General features: G+C 56.5%; 1 protein-coding gene across 4 annotated transcripts in view; it reads right to left on the reverse strand.

Moving 5' to 3' along the window:
- The window catches only part of LINGO1 (leucine rich repeat and Ig domain containing 1), a 191,868-nt gene that overhangs the window by 148,240 nt on the left and 29,269 nt on the right, over positions 1-14,359 (reverse strand). For 2 of the 4 annotated variants that reach the window (XM_047738961.1, XM_047738958.1), the window contains one exon: positions 11,397-11,518. The exons of the other annotated variants lie outside the window; for them this stretch is intronic. The gene's annotated coding sequence lies outside the window, so the exon portion shown is untranslated. The remainder of the gene's footprint in view (positions 1-11,396; positions 11,519-14,359) is intronic. 4 annotated transcript variants of the gene reach the window in all.

The following is a 14,359-nucleotide window of genomic DNA, read 5'->3' on the forward strand; positions in this document are numbered from 1 at the left end:
GAAGATTCCAGGCTTCACTCCACATCCTGGGTACAAGGTACCTGCTCCCATCTCAGCTCTGGCCCTGAGACACTGTGAGGGACTGGGCAGGCCACCTGCCTCTTTGACCTTGAGTTTCTCTCTGTTCAGGGCATCCTCCATGTGGAGAGACAAACACTGGGGCCTTCCTCGGTATTGGTGTGACCACAGATGCTTTGGGGCCAGGGCTGGCCTGGATCCACAAAACCGCCGGCCTTCCCTAACTTGTGCTCTGTCCCCAGCCCTGGGAGTGATGTGGCTGGACTCCCACATCCCCTGGGTCAGGCAGGAAGACACAGGAGTAAGAGGACAGAGCTTGGTGTCAGCCCAGACTCAAATGTCACACACCAACCCCTAAAATTCTGAAGGGGTGGGGGACAAGTCTTTGAACTTCCCTTGACCTAGGTCTCCTCATCCATAAATGGAAGCCATAAGAGCTCCCCTAAAAGGAGGGGACATGTGTGAGCAGGCAAAACATGAGGCCCAGGAGGGGGGCCTCTACCCAGGCCTCTCTATTCAGTTCTCCTGCCCCCGCAACCCCCACCCTGGGGTCCTCCCACCCTGACACCTCAGCTTCTACTTTTGATGCCCAATCCACAGACATGGGGCGGGGAGGAGGGGGGGGTGCACTATGTAGTTTAAAGTAAAGTGGAATTTGCCTCTCATTAAAATGAACTTTGTCGGGACGCCTGGGTGGCTCAGTTGGTTAAGCAGCTGCCTTCGGCTCAGGTCATGATCCCAGCGTCCTGGGATCGAGTCCCACATCGGGCTCCTTGCTTGGCAGCGAGCCTGCTTCTCCCTCTGCCTCTGCCTGCCACTCTGTCTGCCTGTGCTCACTCTCGCTTCTCTCTCTATGACAAATAAATAAATAAAATCTTTAAAAAAATAAAAATAAAAAAATAAAATGAAGTTTGTCACCTCTATCATAAATTGGCCTTCTCGACTGCAGAAAAAAAGTCCATTAACACTTTTTTTCCTGCTCCAAATGAGGCAAGAGGGGTAGGTTTGAAAATCCCCATGGGCAGTAAAAAAGCCAGAAAAGCCCTCTCCCCCACCACCTCCAGCTGCCCCCCCAGAAGCCAAAAAATCATTGTAATTATCTGTCTGGGAGCAGGCTTGGGGAGAATGTCTTAGCATGGTTCGTTAAGGGGCTAATTAGCATGAACCGGCTTGGCTACAGGAGTTGGGGGACCCCAGGAGCAGGCTTCGGTCTCTCCCTCCCCTCCTACCATCCCCCAGCCTTCTGCAACCCAGCCTTACCTGGTTCTCGGGCATCTGTTCCCAGGACCCAGGTCCCCCGCAGTGGCCCTCTCCCTTAAGGCCTCGGTCTCCACCTCTGAGCTATGGAGGCCAGCCTACGTGATGCCTGGGCCCCACAGAGCCATGGAGACTCTATTCCTGGGAGGCTCTGTCTTAGATAGAACAGAGCACAGACAAAGCAGGCTGGTGGGAGCAAGGGTCTGCCTAGAGCTCTAAGTACATTCAATTCCAATATTGTAACAGTGATGACCAACATTTAATATGTGCCTACTATGTGCAGGGCTTGATTCAATGGACTCATTCCATCTTGGCACCAGAGCCCCCTCGAGGCCATCCCTTCCAAGATTCTTTTTTTTTTTTATTAAAGATTTTATTTATTGATTTGACAGACAAAGAGCACAAGTAGGCAGAGAGAGAGGAGGAAGTAGGCTTCCTGCTGAACGGAGAGCCCAATGCGGGGCCTGATCCCAGGACCTTGGGCAGAGGCTTAACCCATTGAGCCACCCAGGCGCCCCCCTCCCAAGATTCTTAACAGATGAGGAGGCTAGTCTCAGCCAAGTTTGTGGTAGCTAAGGGGTGACATCTGCACAAAGGCAGCCAGACTGAGCCCCCCACTCCCACCCACCCACCCTGGAAGCCAAGGCACCCCAGCCCCCTGACTCCAGCCCCATGCAGGAAGGAACAATGATTCCCCAGCTCTCAGCACCTTCTGACACAAGGGGCCCTAGGAGACAGAAACAATCATTACACAGTGATACACAGGAACAAAGGCACTCCCTAGGAGTCACACAGCCCAAGAGAATGAGGAGTTTAAGAATAGGGTTCTTGTGACAACTGGGTGGCTCAGTGGGCTAAACCTCTGCCTGCAGCTCAGGTCATGATCTTAGGGTCCTGGGATCAAGCCCGCATTGGGCTCCCTGCTTGGCGGGGAGCCTGCTTCCCCCTCTCTCTCTGCCTGCCTCTCTGCCTACTTGTCATCTCTCTGTCTGTCAAATAAATAAATAAAATCTTAAAAAAAAAAAATAGGGCTCTTGACCCTACTTCATAGCCCTGGAAATTCACTTGGGGCCAACTGGCCCCTCTCCAGAGGCCCTGCCCAGAGCAGAGCTCCTCAGTGTCCTCACCCTAAGGACACCCCCAAGGAGCAGCTACTCTTTCTGTGTCCAGAAGCCCACCTCCCATCCCCCACCTCCACCCCACTCCAGTTTCCTCAGGGGCCAAGCCCCACCCACCCTTCCTTAAATCTTGAGACCACAGCTCAGGCTCCCTCCAGCCCCCAGTAAGCAACATCCTCCTGAATCCCACAGCTCCAAAGGGGTCTCCAAGTCATGAGTTCTGGACGGGCCCATAAAGCCTCCCGAGCTCTAACCACCAGAGCAGCAGATACATGACCCCACAGGGGGAGCCCGCCCCAGCCTGCTGTCCTCCTCAGCGGCTCCCAAGGCAGGAGGCTCCCATTCTGATCCCTGCCCAGCCAGAGGGCCCTTTCTGGGGAGAACAGGCACGGGGAGCTAGAGGCCATGGCGGGGCAGTTGGGGGTGGTGAGTGCGTGCAGGGAGGGTGCCTTGATTTCCCAGAAAGTTCTCTCAGCTCCTCAAGTAAGCAGGAGAGTGTGGGCTCTCACTCCCATGAAACACAGAGCTGGAACCGCTGCCCTCGCCACGCCTGACAGGTGGTCTCCCCTGCCCGATGCCCACTCAGTCCCCAGCCAAGCGCTCCAGCCCCTGCCTGCCTCACTCAGGGCCACTGCCCCTCCCACACCCTGCAGGGTTTCGCTTTTGAGTTTTTGATTTTAATTAGTGGAGGGGAGTGAGTAGAGGGATGGGTGAAAGAGGTGAAGGGAATTAAAAGTACGTTTACCATGATGAGCACTGAGTAACGAACAGAAGCGTGGAATGGCTGTGAGGCACAGCTGACACTAATATAACACAGTAGGTTAAGCACCTGTCAGGTTAGAGACCACTCACACATGCTGGGATGACAGAGGTCACGCGGCTCCAGCCCCCAGCACTTGGTGCACACACACAACACTCACAACACTCACAGACGCATTCCCGGTGCCTGCCCCCCAAGCAGAGCCTGAGTGCCCACCACACGCACGGCCCATCGGCTCCCCTAGCTCAGGCCAGTCATGTCAGTAATGAGGGCAGCTGGCCAGCAGGTCATGGAGTCCATGGCTCTTCAGACGCTGCGGATGAAAAGAAGCTTGCTGACCCCAGGCTAAGCCTGGACCTTGCTCACAGAGCTCATCGATCCACGCTCCTGGAGTTGTGGCCTCACCCTTCCCCTGGCTCCAACTGTCTATGGAGCCAAGTGGCCAAGAGGGCCCGGAGTCAGGGTCCAGTGTCAGGCCCTAAGGATCCCCCTCAGCAGCTCCCAGACCAGAGCCCCGGTGCTCCTGGTTCCTGCCCCAGAGAGGCCGAGGGCTTCAGCTGAAGTCACACAGCACATCGGGGCTGTGCTGGCACTGGAACCCAGGTCATGAGCCACCTGTCCATCTGTAACTCTAACCGGAATCCCCCTCCCTGAATCTGGGGCTTAGGTGTGGTGCAGATCATGAGTGGAGCAGAGCCACAGCCCCATGCTCAGGTTATGGGCCTGCTTATTTCCGAGAACTCAGGATGGCAGAGCCTCGGGCCATGAAGGACAGGCCCAAACCTGCCCCTCTCTCCATTTCTCCATTTTCTCCCCAGGAATTTCTTCCCCAGTCTCCTTGACCATGCCCATCAAGCTCCTGCTTGCATACTTCTGATGACAGCAACCTCACCACCACTCAAAGCAGCCTGTGCATCTGTAACCCTAATCGGAATCCCCCTCCCTGGACTGAGCTCTGCTCTGGGGCAGCTGGTCTCCATTGCAGGTCAGGCTTTGAGGGGCAGACTTCTGGACCCTCAGAGATTTCTGGACAAGCACCGCCCCCTGTCATTTCCAGCTCACAGATCCCAGTCCTCCCGGCCTTCCACCTCCTGGTGTGTGTGCACCGAGTGTCCCTGGAGGGCTCCAGGCTGGCCACCGACTGGCTGGGTAGCTGAAGGCTAGCTCCTCCTATTCTCTGAAACAAGACAACTTGGATAAAGCCCTCACCCCCAGAGGCTCTGGCCGTGTGGTCCCATCACACTCAGACAGGGACAGAGTGGCCCATTCCAGGTATGTCTGAGCCATCCTAGTCATCAACTCCTTCACACTGGCTTCGCTGCTCCTTGTGAAAGAGCCTCCCCCACCTGGATCAAGGCTCTCCAGCACTCTCACTGATGTATGTGCCTCTCTAGGCCTAGAACATTTTGCAGGTGGGTCCCATGTGCCCATCACTAGAGTTAGGGAAGGCCTGTAACTTCATAATGTCTCCCTGACAGCTTGGCTTCTCTCTGAGGTTGGCCTCGGGCCAGAGGCTAGCAGCTGGAGGATCTCCTCCAGACCCTGGCCAGCACTGTCCCCCCAGATATCTGGTTCCAAGCCCCGATCCCTCCCTCAGCATCCCCACCATGCCTTCATTGTATCCCGCTGTCCCCGAGCCCCAGGCCTGGTGAGTTACAGCCCATCCATCCCTCCCAATGTCCCCGCCACTGCCACCATGGGCCCATATTACCGCGTGCACATCTGTCAGCCTGTGACCGCCAACCGCCGCCACCGTTTCCAGGGAGACAGACTCCATTTATGACATTATCAGAAAGTCCGGCCCCTCCCTCCCCCTCCCAACCCCTCCCACCACCTCCCTTTATGAGGACAGAGATTTGGGCTGTAAATATCACCACATGTCTTCCCTGCAGACTCCAACGGGGCCTGAATGGATGCCGCCGCTGAGGCCGCAGAACCCCACACAGGGAGCCACAGCTAGCTAATGGACGTGTGAAGTCTTCTCTGGCTGCCCTGGCCACGTCCCACCACACCCAGGGCCACCAGAGAGTTTGTCAATGCACCACGCCCTTGCTGCCCCACAAGCCCTAAGACAGAATCTGCTCCCAGTAGAGGTGGCCTGGGGGATGGGCACCTGCCCTGGGCTTTGATGGCTCCCAGCTTAGGGGCCCCAACATTACAGGGCCTTTCCATATCAGCCACCAAGCCCTCTCCCAACATCCCTGCAGGCAGCTAGCATGAGGAAGAAAAAAACAGAGACTCTAAGGTCACATAGCTGGTCAGTCTGTGGGGGGAGCAGGGATTTGAACCCAAAACCATGGACTGTCAAGCTCTTCCCCACAGTCCTGGCTTCCCCAGGCCTGAGGGTTAAAAACCGGACATGTTCCAAGTGTTTTCACATGTTTCTATGCACTAATGTAAGCCTCGGGGTGGCCCCCGGGGCCAGCACCACTAATTCACCCAATTTACAGACAGGACACTGAGGCCCAGGCAAGGCCATGGGACCAGCTTGCGGGTGGAAGAGCCAAGATTCAAAGCCAGGCAGGGTGGCCTCATAGCCTAGCTCATGAGGGCTCTGCTTGGAGCAGCCTTCTAGCCTGACCAGGGAAGGCCTGCCCACCACCCTGGGGGGCTCGGCCCCTTCCTCAGAGCCCGCCCTGCAGCGACATCCCCCCACTGAGATAACATTATAGAGGCCAGAAGCCCCAGCCTGGCCATACTGCAGGCGTTCCCTGATGCCTTCCCACCGCCCCCCACCCCCTCACACTCCCCCAGGATTCAGGGGCGATCAGTAGAGACAATCTGACTCCCAGCATCACTGTCCTCACGGTGGTTTAATGCACTCGTGTGGGCCCTCTGACCCCACAGCCCACAGGCAGGCATGCACCCCTCTCTCCCAGGGCCAGGACATGGTGGGGGGTGGAGGGCACCCCACCTGGGCACTCCCCAGGCGAGTGACCCCCGCACCGTCCCCCTAGGGCTGCTGTAACAGTCACCACAGGCCGGTGACTTACAACACAGGGACTTAACCTCCCACAGTTCTGGAGCCCTATACTCCGAAACTGGTTTCCAGGGACCCAAACCATGGTGTAGGCAGGGCTGGCTCCCTCTGGAGGCATTCGAGGAGAATCTGAGCCCTGCTTCTTCCAGGATCCAGTCGGTGACTGTCAGGACTCCTTGGCCTGTGGCCACATCATGCCAGTCTCTGCCACGGTGGTCACTCGGCCTTCTTGTCTCTGTAGTCAAGCTCCTTCTGCCTCCCCTTCTAAGGACGCGAGGGGCAGCGGACCACCCCCACCCCCGGAGAATCTGCCCCTCCCGAGATCCTAAATGTCACCACGTCGGCAGAGACTTTTGCCATACAAGGTAACTTGCACAGGTTTGGGGGATTAAGACACAGATGTGTCTGGGAGGCATCCTTTAGCCCACCACAGTCACCAACTAGCTACTGGACACACACCCCAGACAATTCAGAAGGACCTCGCCCTGCCATGATCACAGCTAAGTGCCTCATTTTACCCCAAGCCTGATCCTGCTGGCTTCTCCTTTCAGGTAATGGAATCCCCATCTACCCAGCCCCAAAACCGTGGGGTCAGCACTTAGCTCCCCTCTTTCTCTCACCCCCACCACTGACCCACCACCAGCAAGTCTTGTTGGGTTTACCTTCAAAATCTATCCAGAATCTGAGCACTTCTCTGAGCACCCCCACGGCCAGCACCATGGTGCAAGCCCCTAGCCCTTCCTCCCGATTCCTGCCGCAGCCTCCTCCTTGGGTACCTACCTCCCACGATGTTCAAAATGCTGCAGCCAGAGGGACCCTGAGACACAAGTCACAAATCCCACAGTGACTGCTGTGTCACTCAGAGCTAACACAAAAGTCCTTACAAAGGTTCTGCAAGTTCTGATCATGATTGCTTTCCAGTATCAGTTCCTACCCTTCTCCCCTTCCCCTTCTTCTCCTGCCACTAGAGCCTCCTCTCTGTTCTGCACACAGGCCAGGCCGGCTCCCACCTGGGAGTACTTGTTCCCTCGGCCTTCAACACTCTCCCCATGTAGCCACAGGTCTCCTTTACCTCCGCCAGGTCTTTACCTAAAAGTCACCTTTTCAGTAGGGTACCCCTACCCTTCACATCTCCTCTCCCCTCTTCCCTGATGTTCTTCTACTTGACATTATCACCAATACAATACATGCCTTGCTTACCCATCTTGTTGAACGTTAGCTCCATGACGACAAGCCTCCCAGGTCCAGTCTCCCACAACTAGTAGGTTCTCAATAAATAATCATCCATTCATTCACTCCCCAGAAAAGGACAGGACCAAGACACTGAGGAGGTACTGGGACCCCACGGTGAACGAGACACAGCCCCTGACAAGGCCCATCCCAGGGTGTTAAGCACAGCGGCAGGGAAGCCCAGAGTGTCATGGGGGTTCACAGTAAGGAGGGACCACTCAGCCCAGGGGATTGGGGAAGGCTGTGCGTGGGAGGGCTCTGCAGGATAAGTAGGAGTTTACTGACTGGATGAGGAGAGACTTTATACCTGGCAGAGGAGCAGCACGCACAGAAACAGGGAACAAAATAATAAGACCAGAATAATAAGGGGCAGGAGTTGGAAATCCCCCCAAACTGTGGCCCCAGCCAGGGAGGCTTGAGCTTGCCATGTCATCATGGAGCCCCTGGTATGCCCAGGACTGCTCCAAGGGAGACCTTGGGAGACATCAAAGCCAACGAATTGCAACAAATGACAGAGCATGCCGCTTCACTGTAGCCAGGGGACAGGAGAGCGGGGATGGCCCCCTGGGGACCAAATTGTGTCCCCAAAATTTCTATGCTGAATCGCTAACCCCTCACTAAGACTAAAATTATTTGGAGTAAGGAAATAATCAAAGTTAGATAAGGTCACACGAGTCAAGTCCTACTGTGATAGGATTAGCATCCTATGAATACTGACAGCAGAAAATCTCTTCATCCCTGTCTTTCTCTGTCATGTGAGCACGCAAGAAAGCAGCCATCTGCAAGCCCGAAAGGGGGCTCCTCAGAATCTAACAGTGCTGGCGCCCTCATCTCAGACCTCCAGCCTCCAGAGCTGCGAGAAAATTACCATCTGTTGTTTAAGCCACCCGGTCTATAGTACCTTGTTAGAGCAGCCAAGCAGGCTAAGGCAGTGGTGAAGTCAAGGGGAACTTCCTGGAGGAGACATGATTTGGGGTTGTCCTATGGCTCAGAGACAGGCCAGATTCTTGCCAGCTGGAACTGTGGCCACACACGGGACCCCAGCCAAGGCTTATCCTTCACTAGACCTGAAAAGCCTCGGCAGTTTCTTTGGAATTTAATTCCTCTGCTGAGGAGTACAGGGACAGGTGTGGGACTGAAGGAACTTCGCATCTTCCAACAGCCAGACTCTCAGAGATGGGGGTAGGATGCTGGGCTTCTGTGGCTCCTGAGCCCAGGATCCCAGGTTCCCTTTCTGCCCCCATGAAAGGTAACCCAGTCTGGCCCAATCCAGCCAGGAGTCAGCCTGCTAGGGCTTCCCGCTCCCCATGTTCTCACCCCTAAGGGGGCTGCCTGCAAATGGAGACCTGGGCTGGGCTCTGAATGACAGAAATGATTAGGATATACAGAGAGAGAGCAGGTCTGTAAATAAATATACATTTTTATAAGACACGTTTAATTAAAGTGGATTAAAATTAATTTGCTTTAAGAAAATGAGAAGTGTCCTGGAGGATTTCAGAAGCAGGGCAGGAGTCGCTGAATCTAAAGGCTCCGTAGAAGGGCCTGGGAAGAGGGTGAAGGGGGGCATCCCACTCCCTGAACGTGGGCGGCGTCCTCAGAAGGACGTGGGTCACATTACACGGCACTCTACACCACAGGTGGGTTCACTGGGGATGGCAGGTATGTTTAGACCCACTTTCCCGGGGGGATCTAAAGCCCAGAAAGGGCAGTGTTGTGCCCCTAGTTGCACAGCACGCCCGTGGTAGGGCTCGGGAGGAAGCTACCCATCTTTCTGCCAACCCTGAGCATTTCATTCATGTTCAGCACACCCAAAGTCCCTTACCCTCTGCGCCCCTGGCCTGAGCCGCTGCCCCCCAGGTTCCTTCTGTCGGCAGGGTGGGGCCTCTTACTCAGTGGCAATCTGGCTCCACCAGGAAGGCGGAGGGAAGAAGCCCGGGGTTGGGGACAGGAGGCAGAAAAGGAGAGGACCCGAAATCAACAAGCATTCCAGAATTTGAAGCAGTTTTTGGAGGAAAATGAGGTGCAGGTTCAGCTGTAGCAATTTGCTCCAGGGGAAAATTATGTTCCCATGCTCTATTATACAGAACAGAAGGAACATTTGGTGGGTTGAATACTTGTTAATTTATTTCTCTGTTTGCTAATGGGCCCGACACACGCGCATGCTTGTGGGCACGCATATGCTTGTATGCACGTGCACGCGCACACAGACACACACACACCCGGCGTCAGCAGGAGATGGTGCCAGGCTGCCCAAGGTTTCCTGCCACCCCCCTACCAAGCATCACGTCCAGAGGAAGGCCCTGTATGCGACTGAGGTGAGCCTCTCATTTCCTCATCGAAAAAATGGACTTGGCAAGGAGATGATGACTCGACGTGTTAGAGCAAAGCCTTTGACCTTGGAAGTAGTGTGAAGGGACGTGAGAAGCCGTTTTGAGAGCAGCTACAGACAAGCAGGGGTTCCAATACCGGCGGAGAGAGTGATGCTCCACTGGGGGGTTCCTTGGCACCTTAAACGAACCAAGTCCAGATACCGACAGTGGTCATGCTTCCCCTGGGCCCAGATCCATCTCGGAAAATGGTGCCCTCACCAAGCCTGTCACTCCGGCCAAATGGACAGCCCACCCCCGGGCCAACTCCATGTCTCCCCCTCCCATCCATCTCTCACCGTCCACCACCCCCCACCCCGGCCATGACCCCAATGCTCTCCTCCAGACTGGCCCTGGCCTCCCCACTGGGCTCCCTGCTTTCCCTGCCACTGACTCTAATCCATTCTCTCCCCACGGTGGCCAGATTTGAAAAGCACAAATCAGATCCTGTCACTCTCCTGCTTAGCACTCTCCCGAGCTCCCCACTGCACTCTGAATAAAACCTGCTCCTCCGTAGGGCCTCTGAGCCCCCCTCTCCTTTACCCACCCCCATTTCCCCCCCTCCCTCCTTCCCCAACCGCCTGCCAAGCTGTCTTCCTCCTGGTTTTTGAACACACCCAGCTCCTTCCCACCACCCGGCCCTTGCCTAACGGTCCTGCCCACCTGGAATGCCATCTCTTCTCAGACTTGAGATCCCAGCTGCACTGACACCTCTTCAGGGAGGCCCGCCCGGATGCCTCCTGCTCCAAAGCCACTCAGCCTACCCCAGCCACTCCCTGTCTACAGCCCCGGCTGCTCCCCTCCCAATTCCATCACAGTATGACATGACCCACATTATTTGTGGCCTGGCTCACTGTCCCTCCCTCGAGAACAGACACCACCTGTGGGCAAAAGCGGCATGTATACCCTTCCAGGAACTGCTTCCTGGGACTTGAGCAACACTTGGCATCCAGGACAGGGTTTCATACTCATTTGGGAAGGGAGCGAGGGAGTGAATGGATAGTCAGCTCTAGGCCGGAGCGGCTAGTGAGAAGGGGGCCAGGACGCTCTGTGCCCAGGGTCTCCGGTGCCCCTCCTCTTCAGCTGAGGAGAGGGAGGGGTTGGAGACAAGCCCTACAGAGCAGCACCGGTGATCCAGGACCCTTCCTCTAAACATTAGGAAGCAGTTCCAGGGACAGGTGTGCATCCTGAACCAACCACTCTACACAACTTCCCCGTCCTCTCTCACCTGTTCCCTCTGCTGCCTAACGGGCTAATACAGGACCCTCTTCCCCAGACTGTTGCATGGGGGAATGAGACCGTGCTCTCAGAAATGAGAGGTGAGGGTGAGGCTAAGAGCCCCCTCTCTCACAGGGGAGGAAGCTGGGAAAGACTGGGGAGTGGCCTGGGTGCCAGATCCCCAACACAGCCCTGTGTGACTCAGACCCCCATTATCTGGTCTCTGTGTGGGCCACACCTGGGCTGGGAGTGGGAAATGGAACCCAGGAGGCCTTTCTCCGCCGCCAGCACCTTCGAGGTGGTGTTCAGATTGTGAGCTGGCTTAGCCTCCCTTCCCCAAGTTCAGCACAAAGCGAGGAGGCAGCAGGGAGAGAGCCGGCTGGGGAGAACAGCGCAGCCCCCAGCCCTTCCCATGCCAGAGGCAAGGGATCTGGGAAGGAAGCACTTACCCAAGCTGATGGGTAAACCGAGACCAGTCCGTGTAGAGACTCCCAGAGTGATCCGAGGTGGAGGGGCAGGCAAGCCTGAGTCCTGGGAGGTGCGGGAGGCTGGAGAGGAAGAGCAGGACCACCTAGAGGAGGAGAAGGAACTACTATCTGGCGGGTACCGCTCCTTCCCACCTGGCCAAAGGCGCAGAGCTGGGGGAGAAAGCAGGGCTCCAGAGGTCCTGGTGTAGGTGCTCTAAGGACAGATTTAGGGCCTGCTCACTTCCACTCAACTGTCTGATGGGAGTGGAAGGTCATCACTGAAAGTCCAGAGGCCTGGAGGCAAGGCTGCCCTGGCAGAGACCCTGCTCGGGACCAGCTAATAAGTGATCGTGGCTGCCCGCGGCCAAGGTGCCTTCCGCTTACAGCCGGTGCACATTAAGAATTATTCCTCCTTCGAGCAAACAATTTGTTACAATCTCCATCGCACGCTTTTCCCGGCTGGGCGCCCTCCCATACATCCTGGATTAATCCCGGAAGTCACTCCATTCATTTAGGATATGCCTGAGTGTGCCTCCTCTTTTATTAGGGAAATTTTTCATTGTTTTGAAGCCCTCATAGGTTTTAATTTGGGGCTGAGACTTTAAAGCCTCCCTCAGGGACAGAGACTGGAGTAGGCTTGGGGCTGGAAGGCTCCCTCTGTCCACAGCAGGGGCCACCAGACTCCATCAGGGAGAGGAGCGCACTCATCTCTTCTTCAGGAAGCCAAGGATGCCAGACCCCAATGTTGTGTGACACTAGGACAGGCCCACAGCTCTGAGCCTCCCCAAGAGAGACAAAACCAGGGTGTCCTTTTAACTGAGCTCACTCAGAAGAGTCTGTCATCACCTCTAAAACCACAGCGTGGGGCCACTGAAAAGGCACGAAGTCTGGAGCTCAGATTTGAAATGTGAACCGGGACGGGTGAGTCACTAGCCTCTCTGAGACTAGTTTCCAGGGCCCTAGGCCAAGGCTAAGTGCCAGCCCCCTCTCTGGACTGTTGTGTAAGCCCAAGTTCAGAGCAAGTCTGACTCAACCTGGCACATAATGGGTGCTCAGTAAGGGGGAGCCCCCCAGCTCTCCCGTCCTGCCAGAGACCCCTCCCACTTCTCCAGCTCTTAGTCTCTTGACCTTGAGAAGCCAAACTGCCTGGTTCCTTCACCCTGGCTCGACACTGCCCTTGGACTGACCCCACCTCCAGTCAGAGCTTCCCCACAGGCCCATCAGGGCAGCTGCCACCAGCCCCTCCCAGGCCTCACCTCAGGCCTTCATCTCCCACCTGAGGCCCTGCAGCCCAGGGAGTCCTGTCTGTGCAAGAACCCTAGGCTGAATCCCCACACCTCCCCACAGGCTCCATGCCAAGCTCCTTGCTGGGATCTAGGCTGCGAGTTTGCTGTCCCCTTATGTCAGGAGACAGCTGTCCCACTCCCAACTCCCCTACCCCCACCAGGGTTCCAGGACCAGGACCTCTCTGGGCTTTGACCTATACACCCACCCGTCCGCCACCCTCCCACTGCCTGCTTTTAGGAACTCACAACCTACCCTGTGTTTGGTCTTTGCTCACACTTTGCTCACACTTTGCTCACACCAGATGCTCCACCTGCTTCCCAAAACCTCCTGAACGTTAAGGTCTGACCTTCCTCTAGGAAGCCCTCCCTGACTTCTCCAGCTCCCATCTCCCTTTCCTGAGGCTCAGAGCCTATCTCCTCAGGCACTCTAACTACACATTGCTACCTAAAAGCAGGGACAGTGTCACCTATTCACTTTGTGGCCACCAAGTCCAGGCAGAGCCCACTAGGTTCTCAGGAAGAATGGGCTCATTAAATGATTCAGGGGGAAGGGCACAGAGGAGTCCCACAGATGAAGTACACAAGTGTGAGAAGGGTATTGTTCTGCCTGTTATGCAGAGGTTAAGAGAGGTGAAGCACTTGTCCAAGAGGCGGGGCTGGGATGTCCACAGATCCACATTCCACATACATGGCCCCGTCAGCCCTCCACTGCGTACACATCATCCTCCCCACCTCAGCTCCACTGTTCTGCTCCTGGTGCTACCCAGGAGGAAACGGAGGCCCAGAGAGGCGTGTCATGTGCTCAAGAACACACAGGTGGTCAGCGTGCCTGAGGTCTCCCCAGGGGCCCACCCTCTCCCCGGCTGCCAGGTGGCCCTCTCCCAGGCCCCAACCAGAACAGCATACTCTCCCAATTACTGGCCCAGCCCCAGGGCTCCAGAGAACGCCTGCATGGTCGGCTGGCCTTTCTGAGGGGCCCAGCTCTCACAGTGCTGGGTGTGTACACAGACAGCCTCACTGCGGTGGCTTCCAGAAAGTAGGACATTCTGCAGGAGGGGGTGGCCGGTGTGAGCTGAAAACACTCCCGCCACCCTCCACGCCGCCTGGACAGCGGAGCCATCCATGGCAGGTCTCTTCAAATGACCTTGGCAACTCCTAGGCCTAGACCCTCCAGGGCTGGGGTAAAGGCCTGACCTGCCCACTGAGGGGAGGGTTTTGGCTAATGTATTCCCCCCCTCCCCACCCCACCCAGCTCCTTTCTGCTCAGCGACCTGGAAGGCCTCGGTGGTCAGGGGGAAACAAGCCCCTTTGAGCAAGAACTCCTCTCCACGTCGAGGGGTCCCCTCACTTGACTGAGCCTCTGCTTCCCCATCTGTGAGTAGGGTTCGGACAGGAGCTGCCTCTAATATCCAAGGCATTCGGGAAAGCGAGGCTGCCTGTCTCCGGCAGGATCTGAGGGTGCTCCCTTCCCGGGACACCTAGCAGATACTCAGCCCCTACCAGGCCAGCTGTGGCCTCCCAGGAAGCCGGCTGGGGGTGCTGGGGTGGGGGGGCCAGGCTGCAGGGCAGGTAGACACACCCCACCACCCAGCAACAAAGCCATCCCGGAACATCACCAGGAGAGCCGGGGGCGGGGGAACCTGCCATCTCACTAGCCCC

Source organism: Lutra lutra, chromosome 7 (genome assembly GCF_902655055.1).
Source record: "Lutra lutra chromosome 7, mLutLut1.2, whole genome shotgun sequence".
NCBI classification, from domain to species: domain Eukaryota; kingdom Metazoa; phylum Chordata; class Mammalia; order Carnivora; family Mustelidae; genus Lutra; species Lutra lutra.